This window comes from Pelmatolapia mariae, linkage group LG16_19, assembly GCF_036321145.2.
Source record: "Pelmatolapia mariae isolate MD_Pm_ZW linkage group LG16_19, Pm_UMD_F_2, whole genome shotgun sequence".
Lineage (NCBI taxonomy): Eukaryota > Metazoa > Chordata > Actinopteri > Cichliformes > Cichlidae > Pelmatolapia > Pelmatolapia mariae.
This window is the reverse complement of record NC_086241.1, coordinates 49,421,968-49,437,885: the sequence shown is the minus strand read 5'-3', so window position 1 is coordinate 49,437,885 and position 15,918 is coordinate 49,421,968. Positions and strand designations below refer to the sequence as shown.

Below are 15,918 nucleotides of genomic sequence, written 5' to 3'. Positions count from 1 at the left end.
GTTATTTCTATAGATCAAAAGTATATTGCTGTCATAATAACACTGTTATTATCATTTACATTGAATCCAAAGAGCTAGTTGTTCAAATGCTTCTTAATGTTCATACAACAACTTTGTTTTGCATGCATGCTCTGCAGAGCTGCAGAGGTCAACATAAACTTCTGTTTCTTTAGCACTAGATCTCCTTAAACAACCCCAGTGCTTTAGGATCAATCTCAGGACCCCAAAACATGCAGGCATTATAAGGATTATACAGACAGACAAATGTGGCTGTATTTTACGGTGAATCTTGTTTGAAAAATTGAATACAAAAGTAAATCCTAAAAGTGGTTCCACACAATACTTCAAGTTTCCAGGGAAAAGTCAGTTGCTTTGTAATGTTGACTTTGTTGGATATTGTAAGTGTTTCTGATGGCACACAAAAACCAAACTATATCACTGTTTCTTGAAGAATAAATTTTAATGTAAACATGCATAAAAGCTCTGACCTTTGGGTGAAAGGCTTTTATACAGCATGTACTGGATAATATGAAGGTAAAGATGTGTGTGATAGTAAACAGGAGAAAACTTGGTATTAATGGAGACAGCTGTCCCGGTCCACATGTCTTAATAGCACCCAGAAAAGAATAGGACTTTACAGTCTGTGCTAATGTAAAATTCATCCAGAAGTAGGTGACGGCTGCTGTGACTGTACTCGGACGAATGATGGATACAGCTGTCTGACTGACTGCATGACTCCCATGTGTGAGTAGGCGTCACTTTATATGTAGTGTGTGTTTTTTCTGTGTGTGTGAGTGTTTCACTATGAAGATAAAGGACACATTTCCATCCGAGTGATGTGTATGTGTGTTTGCATGTGTGTGCGTACTTGTGTTTGTTTTTTGGTTTATGTGACTGCAGTGGTGAAAAATGATGGATGTGTATGACAGGTATCTTCGTGGTGATGGATGGCTGGCATTTCACTGGTGTAGACGCAGCTGGCAGAGTTTCAGGTCTTGGCGAAAATGATATGACTGGGTTATATTGGTTTTCCACTGGGGGTAAATTTGAATAAACAAAGTTAAAGTTTTAATGATGCTGTTGGAGAAACTGGGTCATGGTGCTGCAAATAGTAGCAAGTTCTGGGAAAAGGGAAAAAAAGCTGCAGTAAAATTTGTCACCTTAAATAATGTACAATTATGTGGGCTTTTGCTAGGTAAAATTTAAGGGATGGATAGAAACTAGATACAATTTGGTAGAGATGTTTTGAAAACACTGCTACTTTTTTTTTTTTTTCTTTTTTTACTATGGAACAAAATATAAAGAATTATATAATAAACAAAAAAGCATGCAAATGGTTATAAGTTTACAAGATTTTTTTTGTATTTAACTGAGCTAGATTTATCATGGCAACTTTACATATTCTCTCAGCCAGCTTCATAAGGTTGTTAACTGAAATTGCTTCTAGAGGCTGTTCCTGTATCATAATATTCCAAAATACCCTTTGGAAAACAAAAAGATAAAACAAATAAAATGATAAGAAAAAAACAATAGCTAGAACCCCAGGTTTTAAACCAAATGGGATGGTTTGGTAGCCATACTGGTTATAGTACACTGTAAAAAAAATATTGTAGAATTTACGGTGAATTACTGGCAGCTGTGGTTGCCAGAATTTCACCGTGAAAAATAAATTGTAAATGTAGAACACAAAACGGTATCCTATTTTAGTAACCTTAAATTTCACAGTAAATAATAATTATTTTTTTACAGTAAATCACTGAATTTAAATATAAATTCATGTGAAAACAACAGACATTCCATTAACCTGATTACAGTCTTACTTTGTTAAATATAGTGAAACTGTATAAAATAAAACGGTATCATACCTAAAAAGTTGAATATTACGGTAAAATACTGGCAGTTGTGGTTGCCAGAATTTCACCGTGGAAAATATAGTGATAATGCAGAATACATAACGGTATACTTGTTGATAAATGTAAAATTCACAGTGAACTTTGGTTTTTGTACAATTATTACATTGAAATAAAAAACTATTATAAAGTAAACCAGTTAAAATACATTTAACAAGCTTGTTTACCGTCTCCTATTGACAAAGCACAGAAGAGCTGTATAATACAAGACATGCCTTTTTATTCAAAAGTTCATATTTACATGAAATTATTGGCAGCTGTTGCAGCCAGAATGTTGTCTAAAAAGATTAAGGTCCAACAAATGAGGTAATAAACATAATAGGGCTAACAGAAAAATTAGAATAGAATAAAATGACTTTTTGTCATAATTTGCTAGAAACATTAATAATAACCAGTAGAGACAATGATTAAATTAAACAGTTAATATCCATCCATCCGCTTATCCTTTTTCAGGGTCGCGCTGGAGCCTATCCCAGCTTTCATAGGGCGAGAGGCGGGGTACACCCTGGACAGGTCGCCAGTCTGTCACAGGGCTAACACACAGGGACAGACAACCATTCGCACTCACATTTACACCTATGCAATTTGGATTAATCAATTAATCATGCAAACTCCACAAAGAAAGACACTGGCCTGATGGTGGAATTGAACTCAGGACCTTCTTGCTGTGCAGCAACAGTGCTAACCACCGTGCCACCGTGCTGCCCTAAACAGTTAATATTTAATAATCAAATTAATGACTAAAAAGGCACTGATCTAATTAATATCAAACTTAATACAACCAAAAACAAATAAGTACATAATAAACATTCAAACAAAATTTAAAACACTTTTTATCCAGATTGATAGTAGAGGGCTTTCAAAACAGTCTCTGATGGTGTCTGAGGAACTGGAACAGGTTTTGGATCCAATGTGCTGGAGGACTTGCATGTTGTTCTTCAGATGCTCGGTGTACATCAGCGTTCTTTCCTTGCAGTCTGAAAGCAAATACAAAGCACAATAAAGCAAACTTCCCATTTCAAAAGCAAATATACAATCTTAAATCTAATAGAGCTGACACAATTAATCGTGTAATGATTTACAATTGTGATGCATTGCAATGCGGACATAAAGCATTCTTAATCCATTCAGAAGAAAGTAATTGATTATTAAATACGGTCCCGATCAAAAGTTTAAGACCACTTGAAAAATGGCAAAAAATCATCTTTTGCACGGTCGGATCTTAACAAGGTTCCAACAACATGCAACAAGCAGAAATGGGAGTGAGACAAAACATTTAACTTACATTTCACAAACTTAAACTGGGACAGGCTGTTTTACAGCTGATCAAATGTTTAGGACCACATGCCTTTAAAAGGCCAAATCTGTGCAAAACTGTGGATTCATTGTCATTTTCTGTCAGGTAGTCAGACTGTCAGGATGTTCTGATGGCAAAAGCAAAAAACATTTTCCTTTTTGAACATGGTCGGCTTGTTGAACTGCATAAGTAGGGTCGCTCACAGCGCGCTATTGCTGCTGAGGTGGGATGCAGTTAAGACGGTCATTTCCTAAATAATCCTGGGGGTTATGGAACAAAAACGTGAAGTGGAAGACCTAAAAAATCCTCAACCCAAATTGAGGGCCCTCATCTGTGTGGTAACGACTGGGTTTTTCAACAGGACAATGCTACAGTACACAATGCCCGTAGGACAAGGGACTTCTTCCAGGAGAATAACATCACTCTTTTGGACCATCCTGCGTCTTTCCCTGATCTAAATCCAACTGAGAATGGACAACAGTTCCAGACAGTAGACACCCTTCGTGTGGCCCTCTTCACCACTTGGAGAAATGTTCCCACTCACCTCATGGAAACGCTTGCATGAAGTGATCAACAACAACAGCGGACCAATTAATTATTGAGTTCAAGTTTGGAACTTTCTGTTTTGGGGGTTTACCCATGTTTTTTGGAGGTGTGGTCCTAAACTTTTGATCAGCTGTAAAACAGCCTGTTTCAGTTTAAGCGTTGTCTTTAATAAATTGCATGCTCAAAAAATGTTTTGCCTTACTCCTATTTCTTCTTGTTGCATGTTGAAGCTCTACTTGGAACCTTGTTAAGATCCAACCATGCAAAATATGTTTTTTTGCCATTTTTCAAATGGTCTAAAACTTTTGATCAGGACTGCTGTTATTTTTAGGTTGTACAATTTGTTTTCGTCAGCCACACACATCACAGTAAATGGCCTGTATTTATATAGCGCTTTACTAGTCCCTAAAGACCCCAAAGCGCTTTACATATCCAGTCATCCACCCATTCACACACACATTCACACACTGGTGATGGCAAGCTACGTTGTAGCCACAGCCACCCTGGGGCGCACTGACCAACACGTGCAGCCTGTGTTCAGACAAGTTTTGAGCAATAAAAAAAAGTTGCTTATATGTAACCTCCTTTATTTGTTGATGAAAAGAAAAAACTGAAATGAAGTTATCAAGATGCATTGGGGAAAAAATTATATTTTTCGGCGCAAAATGTCTGTAGTTTTCAAATAAAATTTCTGTTACTGAGCCTCACAGGTCCTTTTCTTCTGCAGCTGCGCATCACATGCCAGCAGTGGCTTCGCACATGCGCGATTTATTTGCAGTCTGAATGCAGTGGGGTAAAAGTCATCTGTTCCAGCTTCCACTCTGTCACCAATTATGAGAGGCAACAGCCTTAAAAAGTTCCAGTTTTGTTTGTGCTGAGAATTTGTTGAGGACTGACCTCACACGGCTTTGAAGAGGTATCAGAGTCAGAGTATTTCAACTGTTTAATGCTCCAATTCAGAATGGAGTAGGTGAAACATTCTTTTTTTTCACAAAAATTTTTAAGAAACAGCCCAACATCATATGACAAAATGCCATAAAAATCTTGTGTCCTAATCAAAATGGCAAACCTGGCTGACAGATGTGAAAATATTTTAAACAGTTGAAAACTGACTCAAACTTTACTCCTTCTATATCTGGTGTACCTTCAGGCTTGAGGTGTTCAACAGGAGAGTTGTACATCTCTATGGTGCATTCTGCTCCACACTGATTTGGATCACCACCCTGAAAAAGAGATTGCATCATTAAACAATATCTACAGAAATGTTGTGTACGACTAAAGCAGAAGCCACCAGTGCAATGTGAGCCCAAATTATCTACAGCATGCAAAACATGGTTCCTTTAACTACAGTTTTATCTATTTATTTCCATAACCCAAAGGATTAACAACTTTAAAGGCATCTTGGTATAGCAGTAGTTTGAAACATAATGGATTTTGGTAAAAAAAAAAAAAAAAAGGACTACTTTTGAATATCTTACCATCACTAATGTCACACAGTACATCTGATGAAGACTCAGCTGATTGCTCACCTGTTACACATATGTGGATCCCTTGACCGCCTCACAAAGCTTGGAAATATCCTCATCAGATAATGTTGTTTCAGTTTTAAGACGCGTAGTGAACTTATTCAGAGTATTCAAAGGAGTTGCAAAGAAAAACATCTGGACTTCTTTAAGTTGCTTGAAGACGTTTCACCTCTCATCCGAGAAGCTTCTTCAGTTCTAAGGTCAAATGGCCGAGAGTCCCAGATATAAACCAAGTGGGAGTATCCCCCCAAAGAGGGACAAAGGACCCCCTGGTGATCCTCTAATCACATGAGCCAAGGTGTGAAAGTGGGTGTGGGACCTAATCAGCCAAGGTTTCGGGTGTGCTCATTGTGAAACCTGGCCCCACCTTGTCATGTGAATTCCTGAGGTCAGATGGCCCAGGATGTGAGTGGGCATTGATGTGAGTGGGCAATGGGACTCTCGGCCATTGACCTTAGAACTGAAGAAGCTTCTCGGATGAGAGGTGAAACGTCTTCAAGCAACTTAAAGAAGTCCAGACGTTTTTCTTTGCAACTCCTTTGACTACGATGACCTGGATGACTGAGAACCTTCACAGACTTATTCAGAGTATATGACTGACCCAACTCATATATTTTTTTAATTTCCTCATCGATCTTTTATTCTAATAAACCCAAATTACGGGAACATCTTTAGATCTGTTCAGTTTTATTTATTTTATTTTTATTTTTTATTTTTATTTTATTTTCATTTAGCACTGCTTAGCTGTCAAAAACTCATCTCTATTGCTTCAAATTGCAAGGTAGAGGTCCTACAGTGTTAATCTAGGATAAATGTAGTCTTGGCTTCATTGATGACATAAATGCCATTTGGTATTTGGCCATAACTGACTATATACATCATTCGACAGACAAGAATTTAAACCACAACTTAAAATTTGGCTGATGCAAAGAACCACGAGGCAGTGATTCTAGCTTAAATGTATTCTGGATATTGTTAAATCTTGTTAAATATTTTGTTAATGTTTGCCAGGTATCCTGTTTAAAGACAACACTTTGAAGTCACTTCCATGTCTTTACATGAGGACAAACTCATTTCAAGGAAAATAAAAAAGCTCAAATTATAAAGATTGTAAATTATTTTGTTCATCGATTAGCTGTTTAGTCATTTTATGAGGAGATGGATGCCGGCGTATTTTAGTACAGTTTTTGAATTGACGAGAATAAAAGGAAAAGAATAAAAACCAATTTTGTTGTGTACTAAAAAAACAGAAGGTGTTCCTGGCAGAAAATTATCAGGACTTTTTTTCAGTTTTTCTAAAGAACTTTGTTTTTTTTTTTACAGTTTAGAGTTTTTTTGTTTGTTTGCTTGTTTTTGTTTTTGGACTATTGGCAAAGTTTGATAACCATTTGCAAAAAAAGAAATTACTTAATAATGAAAACATTTCTGTGCACTCATGTAACTCATAATGACTTACAGTGGATCCCCAGGCCAATATTCAGTATCAGAAGAACAGCAGCAAGAAGCGCCAGGCACACTGCAGCCAGTCTGTGGTGTCTCCCAGGACTCATAGTGAACATGGACACTAAACAGGCAGAAAATGATCAATTTTCAGCTTAAAGGCAGGTAACACACTTAACTTGGTTGAAGCTTTAAAAGAGTAAAATGTGATCATTTTAGGACTTAATATTACTGTTTACTAGTAGTTTATTTAACATCTTCTCTGTACTCTTTATTTATGATTAGAAAAATCCTGTTAGCGCATGTAAACCTTACACGTAGTTGTCTCAGATCATCATGTCCTGTCATTATAGCTTAACTCTGTAAAACCTACTTCAATCAAAAGAATCAGAAACCTGACTATGGGAGTACAATGAATAAAAATTTGAATGATTATACCTTGTATCCTGTTAGACTGATGGTAAGGAGGATACTCTTCCTCGTGCAAATCGTCTTCATAGACAAGTGTCTGAAAACCACCATTTGTCTCCTCCATTCTCACTGTTCAGTCTAAATCAGTCATATGTCAGTGCATTTAAGCAACAATCTGTCACAGATCGTGACGCCTACTGCTGAGGTCATCAACAATCAGTTCCAGTGAAATCTGCTGTCTGTAAAAACAAAGAGGGAAGTCCATCCATCCATCTATTTTCTTCTGCTTATCGGGGGCCGGGTCACGGGGGCAGCAGCCCATGCAGAGAAGCCCAGACCTCCCTCTCCCTGGCCACCTCCTCCAGGTTGTCCGGGGGAACACCAAGGTGTTCCCAGGCCAGCCGAGAGATATAATCTCTCCAGCGTGTCCTGGGTCTGTCCCGGGCCCCCCTCCCGGAGGGACATGCCCAGAAAATCTCACCCAGGAGGCATCCTTGTCAGATGCCTGAACCACCTCAACTGGCTCCTTTGGATGTGGAGGAGCAGTGGCTCTACTTGGAGGCCCTCCCGAATGGCTGAACTATTCTCACCCTAAAGAGCTGATCCAGTGTTCCACGACCAGGACGAAAACTGCATTGTTCCTCCTGCATCCGAGGTTCGACTAACGGACGGACTCTCCTCTCCAGCACACTGGCATAGACTTTCCCAGGGAGGCTGAGGAGGGTGATTCCCCTGTAGTTGGAACACACCCTCTGGTCCCCTTTCTTAAAGATGGGGACCACCACCCCAGTCTTCGAGTCCAGGGGTACTGCCCCTGATCTCCACGCAACATTGTAGAGGCTTGTCAACCAAGACAGCTCTACAACATCCAGAGCCTTCAGGAACTCGGGGCGGACCTCATCCACCCTAGGGGCTCTGCCACCAAGGAGTTGTTTAACTGCCTCAGTGACCTCACCCCCAGAGATTGGCGGATCATCCCCTTCACCCCCAGACTCTGCTTCCGCCATGGAAGACGTGCCAGTGGGATTGAGGAGATCCTCCAAGTATTCCTCCACCGCCCAACAATTTTCCCAGTTGAAATCAGCAGCACTCCACCCACACTAGTGCTGGGCGATATGACGATATATATCGTGTGGACGATAGAAAAGTGTCTATCGTGCCATTTGTCTTCTATCGTTTATATCGTACTAACCCAAATTTTATAAATTATTACATAAAATATATAATTAACCCTTTACAACCGGTCGGAGAAGGCACACTCCGTTTTACCTAACTATTTTTAAACCCCTGTAGAACTGGAACCACGTAAGGTAGTGCAATATTTTTTTTTGCACGTGAAACCGGAGGAGGTGTACTTACATCTAATGCCATTGGCTTGTCCAAGGTCACGGTTTCCTTCCACATATAGCTTTGCAAAAATTGCATAAGAAGCACTTGCAGCAACAAAAACATAATATTCCAGAAACACGCTTTGCCGACGTTCATAAGACTTCCTACGTTGGCATATACGTCAGCGCGAACTATCGCATGTCCGCCATTACCTGCCCGAAACCGGAAGTGACGTCATTTTCGCGAAAGGCTATGTTGGTGTTTTTAAAAGACATGTTTGACTTTATGCTTTTCTGTATCGTTTCTGGGATGCTTAGAACTCAAATTACACTGTTGGAAATAGTTTATTTTGATGCATTATAATATTTATTTTCATTTTTCCTGTAGTATATAAAAATTAGTGTATCTCAAAAATAAAACTATGAAGACACTCAAAATAAATTTCTCGTGGTTGGAAACTTTTGTATTTACAGTTTTGAGGGATACACCTCTTAAAAAATTTTTTAACTAGAAATATATGTAAAAAACAAAACAAAAACGATTTTCAATTTTTTTGTAGTTTATTGCACTACAAGTTTTTGCAATTTATGTAGTTACTATGGACTTAATGCATACATATTATTAAAATTTGGGCTATAACGGTTGTATTGATATAAGGAAACTTGAAATACTCCCACAAGTGGCACTACAGCATGTAAAATGTAAAGATAAGCTCTGGCGGACTTGGTTCTATGGTATGTCTTAAAGGGTTAAATAGCCTGTGGCAAATATATTAGTGTTGTCTTCTCACTATACATGCTCTTAACTTTATGCAAGAAAAAATAAAGTATAAAAAAAAAAGATATTTTTCGCAAAGAAACTCCGTCTCGTGGTTTGCGAGCTGGTGCTGCTGTACGTGCACCCGGATTTGCGACATACTTTACGGTAACTCAAAACAAAGATTGCACCCTCGGCACTCACTGTTTACAGACTGCGTACTTTCTAGATGACCACAGGTCAGGTCGTATATCGTGATATATATCGTTATCGTGATATAAAATAATTCATATCGTGATAAATATTTTATCCATATCGCCCAGCACTAACCCACACTATACACAGTGCAGGTAAAACACCGCTTTCCCCTCCTGAGTCACCTGACGGTTTGCCAGAATCTTTTCGAGGCAGTCTGAAAGTCTTTTTACATGGCCTCTCCGAATTCCTCCCACACCGAGTTTTTGCTTCAGCCATTCCGCTTGGCGTGTAGGTACCTATCAGCTGCTTCCAGAGTCCCACAGGATAACTAAGCCCGGTAGGACTCCTTGTCCAGCTTTCCCTCTTCAAAGAGGGAAGTGATAGATGTTATTAATGTGTAGGTGCCACAATTACTTTCCAGATACATGGGAGCTGCACCTGCTGATCTCTTTGAGAGAATTTAAAGAATTTGTCCAAATCACAGCTGAAGGAACCCTCGTCAGTGTTAGGTTCACTTTTATTTATATAATAAAATGTCACAACAACAGTTGCCTTAAGGCACTTTATATTGTAAGGTAAAGACCACCACGATAATGAGAGAAACTCCAACAATCATATGACCCCCCTAAGACAACAATGCTTTGCATAAACTACATGAATTAAATATACCGTTAGCATTAGAGAATGCTTAAAACTTGCTAAACATTATACACTTAGCATAAGAGAAACAAAAATGCAACCCAAGTATTTTTAGTTGAGACCGAATCCATTGTGCTGATTAAAGAAACAATCTTTTTTTGTTGTTGTTGTTGCTACATTAGTGTCTAGATTTTCTCATTTTTCTCAGAGAACAAACAAATGATGTGTGCCATTAAAAAACTGTTTTTCCACCACATGACAGAGGAGAACACCACAGGGATAAACCTGCAGGCCTGACAGCAGGAGATGTATCACTCTGCTGGTTTTCTACTTGGTGAGAGTGTTTACATTGCAATGTGCCTTTGTGACATTCATTAGTGCCCTTGCTGACACACAAAACAAAACAATGACTACACAACAGACTAACTACACACTCCACGCTAAACGTCGCAAATCTACCACATCTAAAAACTCACTCACTCTCACTCGCTCGCTCTTTCTCGCTGCCGTTACCGTCATTCCCAAAACTTTACCCTCTTCCTAAACATCCAAATCTCACTTTTTTTAGGAGAGAGGCGGCTTTTTTTTCTTTACTGTTTTCGCACCGTCCTTAGAAATCGTTTAAAAACCAACAACAACAACAAAAAAACATGACGACAGTATTTAGAAAAAAGCATAGCTTATATATATATTTTAATCATAACTCTGGATTTACTGACCTGTAGTTAAAATTTAAAAACCGGTGTATACTTTGAAGTCTGGACTTTCAACACAGGCTGAAAGACTCAGCGTGGCTGCAGCTTGTTGCTATGTCAGCTTAAACCAGTCATGTGATTTGGAGGTGCAGCGTTTGGACCCCAAAGGGTTATTAACACTCAACAACCAACAACCAACCACCTGTGTGAAATCTGAGATTCCCATGTGTTTTGGGTTTTTTTTTTACTTGTTTTTGCAGATTGCTTCCTGATTTCTGGAATTTTAATTGTTTAGCTGATAAAACTGCAGTTTGAACAGTGATCAGATATAACTATTGCTAACTGTAATTGTCAAAAGCTGTAACTGGAGGTAGGTTGTAACAGGCAACATGGTAAAAAGTGTTCATGTAAAAAAAACTGTAAATCAGTGTATATTATAAATAAACAATATACTGTATATAAGCTGGGGTTATCTAATATTTTCCATTGGATAGTAAAATTTCTTATGAGATGATGTTGGTGAAGTTGGTCACAGTGATGAAATTCGCACAACTTTTGTTCCCAATCGTAATTTTTTTATTTGAACACAACATGTCCATTTATCACAAAGGCACTCTTATAATGTAGATTAAATGTGTGTTGACATAACATCTAGATGTATGATTAGAAAGAGAGAAATGTTGTAATGACATGAACAAAGTGCAGTATTCCAAGATGGCATCAGAGTTTTAACACCTTTTATACTCATGTTTTTATAATTATGTTAAGTGTAAAAGCTCAAAGATAATGACATAGATGCATCTGTTTCTGTTATGATCACAATAATCACAACATAAAATGATTATTGTGACTTTTTTTCTGTGCTGTATTAAGGTTACCAGAGTCAGCTGGGGATTCATGAACATCATCAGTGATGTTTCTCCACAGCGGGCTCATCAGTACCTGGTGACAGAAGGTCGATCCAGCTCTGACTTGAGGCTGTTCAAGAATCAGCTCCACTTGATCTGGTTCCACCTCTACCACAGGCAGAGAAACACAGGGTGAGATCTCGACCTGCCAGTCATCACGGTATAACTGTGCCCAGGTGTTAAATTCATCCATGTGATTCAGCAACACTGTAAAATAATCTTCATTTCTTTGGTAAGAAGTGTGTGTTTCTGTTCTTAAATTGATCACCAGCCTGGACTCTTTGTTGGCCAGACAAAATCAGGAACGGAAATCATTGGTTTTCACAACTGGGTCCAGTTCCACCTGCAAAGGATATGAGGCCAGGGAGCATGATTTGGTAAGTATAACATTTCACCAGACAGAAGAGTTTGATTTCCTTTGATTTCAGTATTCTCAGCCGGTCGGCCTCATGTGTGCCTGATGACAAGTCGGTCCACTTCATACATGCACAGTAGCGCAGGCAAATAGTAGCTCACACACTCACTGTGGCCATTGTTGAGCTCGCGTTGGGTGGAGACGAGTAGGGCTGGGTATTGTCACGGATTTCTAGAATCGATTCGATTCAGATTCACAAGGTCCCAAATCGATCGATTCGATCAGGGAGAGGATGGACAGACTGATTTCACTTCTTGAAAGATCAGTTCCAAAATCAGTTATGCATTAAGAAATGTATTTATTTGAATATTTTGTGACATTGTTATATGTGTTGCATTAGTTTGAAAGTTTTTTGTTATTAATAAATTGATTACAACAAACACTAACTGTCACTGAACTCATTTATTTTCAGGTATTTTTAACATCTATGAACATAATGGTCACTTTGAACAATTTTACATGGATATTTATTTGATGGTAAATGGCCTGTATTTGTATAGCGCTTTACACATCCAGTCATCCATCCACTCACACACTGGTGATGGTAAGTTACATTGTAGCCACAGCCACCTTGGGGCGCACTGACAGAGACGAGGCTGCCAACACTGGCGGCACCGGGCCCTCTGACCACCACCAGTAGGCAACGGGTGAAGTGTCTTGCCCAAGGACACAACGACCGAGACTGTTCAAGCCGGGGCTCGAACTGGCAACCTTCCGATTACAAGGCAACCTCCCAACTCTTGAGCCACGATCGCCCCAATATGGCAATAAAGTAAATAATAACAACAATTCAGTGGGCTGGTTTCAGTCATTATGCAAATGTACTGTTTATGAGATTGGGGGAACCTGCAGTCAGCTGAGACTGAAGAAGTCACTTGGATGAGTGACAAAACGTTTCTCCCACAAAACGCTACGTCCAGATGAACAGAATCAACTTTTTGGAGAACAACAATTAAACAAGAATATTTCTAAAAAGCCAACAATATTTAAAGAAGGAAAAACAATATTTACAGTTGTTTATACAGGATTAACCTGAGTGACCTGTTCCTGGACTGTTTTTTTTAACAGCTGTAATAGATTACAGGAAGTCTCTGGCTGTGTTGCTGAATCTGCCGATTCAAGATCAGACATGGATGGATGAGGTGCTGCAACTGAGACCTGACGTTTGTCTTTTCTGGTCGGTGAGTGGAGAATCACACAGGCTGGTCTGCAAAGAGAGCTTTAGGATGCTTCCTCCCACTGTCCACTGCATCGTTCATCCACAGGGTTTGCAGTAGTGATGGTGAGATGAAGCTTTGTGATGAACTGAAGCTTTCCATCCAACTGGTCGACTGTGAGATTATTATATTATCTTATGCCACGTTATACCCCTAATTAAAGATTGTGAAACTATTATGTAGTTTTAGTTTTCATTATTCTCCTTAAAGAGGGGATAACTATTAGATTTATTAAACTGATTTGTATTACATTAGACTGCTGATTTATTGTGAATGAATGATATTGTTTTATGACGCATTATACTGCTGAGTTATAAGAAATACTGTTTTCAGAGAGTCATGGCCTTATTTGTCTGATTAGAAAAGAACAGAACATACCGGAGAGGTTTTCTGCCCCATCACATCAGGAGGAGATAAAAGAGGGAGCCAAGGCCGCCACTTAGGCACCGTAAGAGAGAAAGAATGTGAATGTTTAGGTTTTTACGACTGGGTGGGGGCCACTAGAGGCTATAAGAGCTTGAGTAACCCTCCACCATTTTGAGATTTACCCTCTGCATGCATGTCTCCCTATCCGGATGGTTTATGCTCATAAAGTGTTGAATTGTATGGAAATAAATAATTGTTGATTGAGCATTTATACACCGAGTGTTGTCCTTCCTTCAGCCCAAAGATCAAAAGAATTGGGAGATTTTAACACGACTCATGGTTCGAAGCATTGTGATAATTAATTTGCTCTACTGCGCCATCAAGTGGACGATTCAAGTGAAACAGGCTATTTGATTATAATGATGTGATGTGTAAACCTCTAAACGGAATAAATAAATTGTTTTCATGGTTATTTATCCCGAATATTGTCTCCGTATGTCTGATACAAACAGAAAGTGGAAACTATCAAGACAGAGTTTTGGTATGATTGTGTAACTGTGTAATCATGCCTATGTACATCTGGATAATGATACAAACTGTGTGGCGCTTCACTTTTATAGGATCTGTGTTGTTTATTTATATTATGGTTCTTATCTTTTGTGATATTTATTACTATGTGCATACTTTATTAGAAAAGATGAGTTTAAAAAAATCTCTTCCTTGCTGGTTCCATCGAAGAAGAAATGCTCAATTAACTATGTAGCACGTACGTAACCCAATTCCGCAACACAATGTGATGGGGGAAATCAGCTCTGTTTTGCTGCCCAATTTATTTCGAATCTGGCGCGAACCGGCGAGCCAGTTCCTGAATCAGTCACATGGTACGGACTGCCCGCGAGGCCTCGAACGTCACTGCATACGTAATCAAAGCAAGCCTCGAGACCAATGACTGTATAAAAGACGCGCTTCACAAAAACTCCTCCGAGATTACCCGACTCACAGGACACATCACTAGTTTTTATCATAGTTCATGGTGGAGAATAGCTGCTCACATACGCATGTGGATCCGAAGATCCATACTTGGCCTGCCTGGGGTTGAAAGTCTCGATAAATGCACGTCATTTTGGCGGGTATGGCTTATGCGAGTGTGACGCTTAGTTTGAGCTGTGAAAAATAATAACATAATTTTTATATTTCAAGATCACAATAATATTCCAATTTAGAACTACAAGTTAAAAAAGAACTAACACAAATAAAATACACTTCCATTTTTTTCCTAAACCACGTGGAGCCGCAGTATAAAGACTAAAGAGCGGCTCTGGAGCCGCAGGTTGCCAACCCCTGTCCTAGACCGTGGTGTTACATGTAATAGACAATGAAAACAGGACTACATAAAATGCAATTTGGTCAACAATTGAATGACTATAAAATATATTGAGTCTTTGCATGTGCTAGTGAAGTGCCTAGGTAGATTTGATCACTGTCAATAGAAACAAGTCATCTGACTGACAGAGAGAATACCAAGACCTCAGGAGGACAGTTCATCCTCAATCAATCCTTTTCAGCTCGTTTTAGAGCTGAAAAAGCTTCTCGGATGAGAGGTGAAATGTCTTCATGAAAAAAGTCCACTCGCTTTCTTTCCAAGCTTTTTAGAATAGACAGCTTACTGTAAGTAACTTCCAAACAGCTTTGAGCTGATAAATGTTTCTGTAGATTAATGTAGAAATACATTAAATCATCATAGTCAAGGGAACAGGGGGAGAGCACTGCCCTCTGCTGGGAGCAAGTGAAAACACTTTTACTGACGGTTGGATCAACATGCTGAGTTTGGTGCCAAACGCATCATTAAATATCGAACAAGATCATTGAGCGAGGCCACACTGACAACAACAACCTACCGTTACATTTTCAGCTTGCAGCTGGTTGCACAGCTGTCTTCATGATGCCAATATGTATTCATATATGGGGCGCCGTTTGTAAAGTGAAACATGCTGAAATTAACGGCAACATTTTTCCACATTTAGCTCAAAACGAGTCCTTTTTTACAACATTTAGTAAAATATTTGTAACTTTTCATATTTAAAACACAATTTTAAATGTTAAATCTAAATGTTAAATATTAAATCTAAATGTTAAATGTTAAATCTAAATGTTATATTTAAATCTAAATCTAAATGTTAAATCTAAATATTATATTTAAATCTAAATGTTAAATGTTAAATCTAAATGTTATATTTAAATCTAAATCTAAATGATAAATCTAAA

At 38.6% G+C, this 15,918-nt stretch overlaps 1 protein-coding gene across 4 annotated transcripts in view; it reads left to right on the top strand.

The window, feature by feature from the left end:
• The window catches only part of LOC134646273 (SH3 and cysteine-rich domain-containing protein-like), a 50,759-nt gene extending 36,763 nt beyond the window's left edge, over window positions 1–13,996 (top strand). Inside the window, exons 5-7 of one of the 4 annotated variants that reach the window (XM_065469437.1) lie at window positions 11,621–11,787; window positions 11,927–12,032; window positions 13,139–13,996. The gene's annotated coding sequence lies outside the window, so the exon portion shown is untranslated. Of the gene's footprint in view, window positions 1–6,737; window positions 6,759–11,620; window positions 11,788–11,926; window positions 12,389–13,138 lie in introns of those variants that run through there. The other 3 variants (XM_063500121.1, XM_063500119.1, XM_063500120.1) reach the window with 3 other exon arrangements.
• The last annotated feature ends 1,922 nt before the right edge of the window (window positions 13,997–15,918 follow it).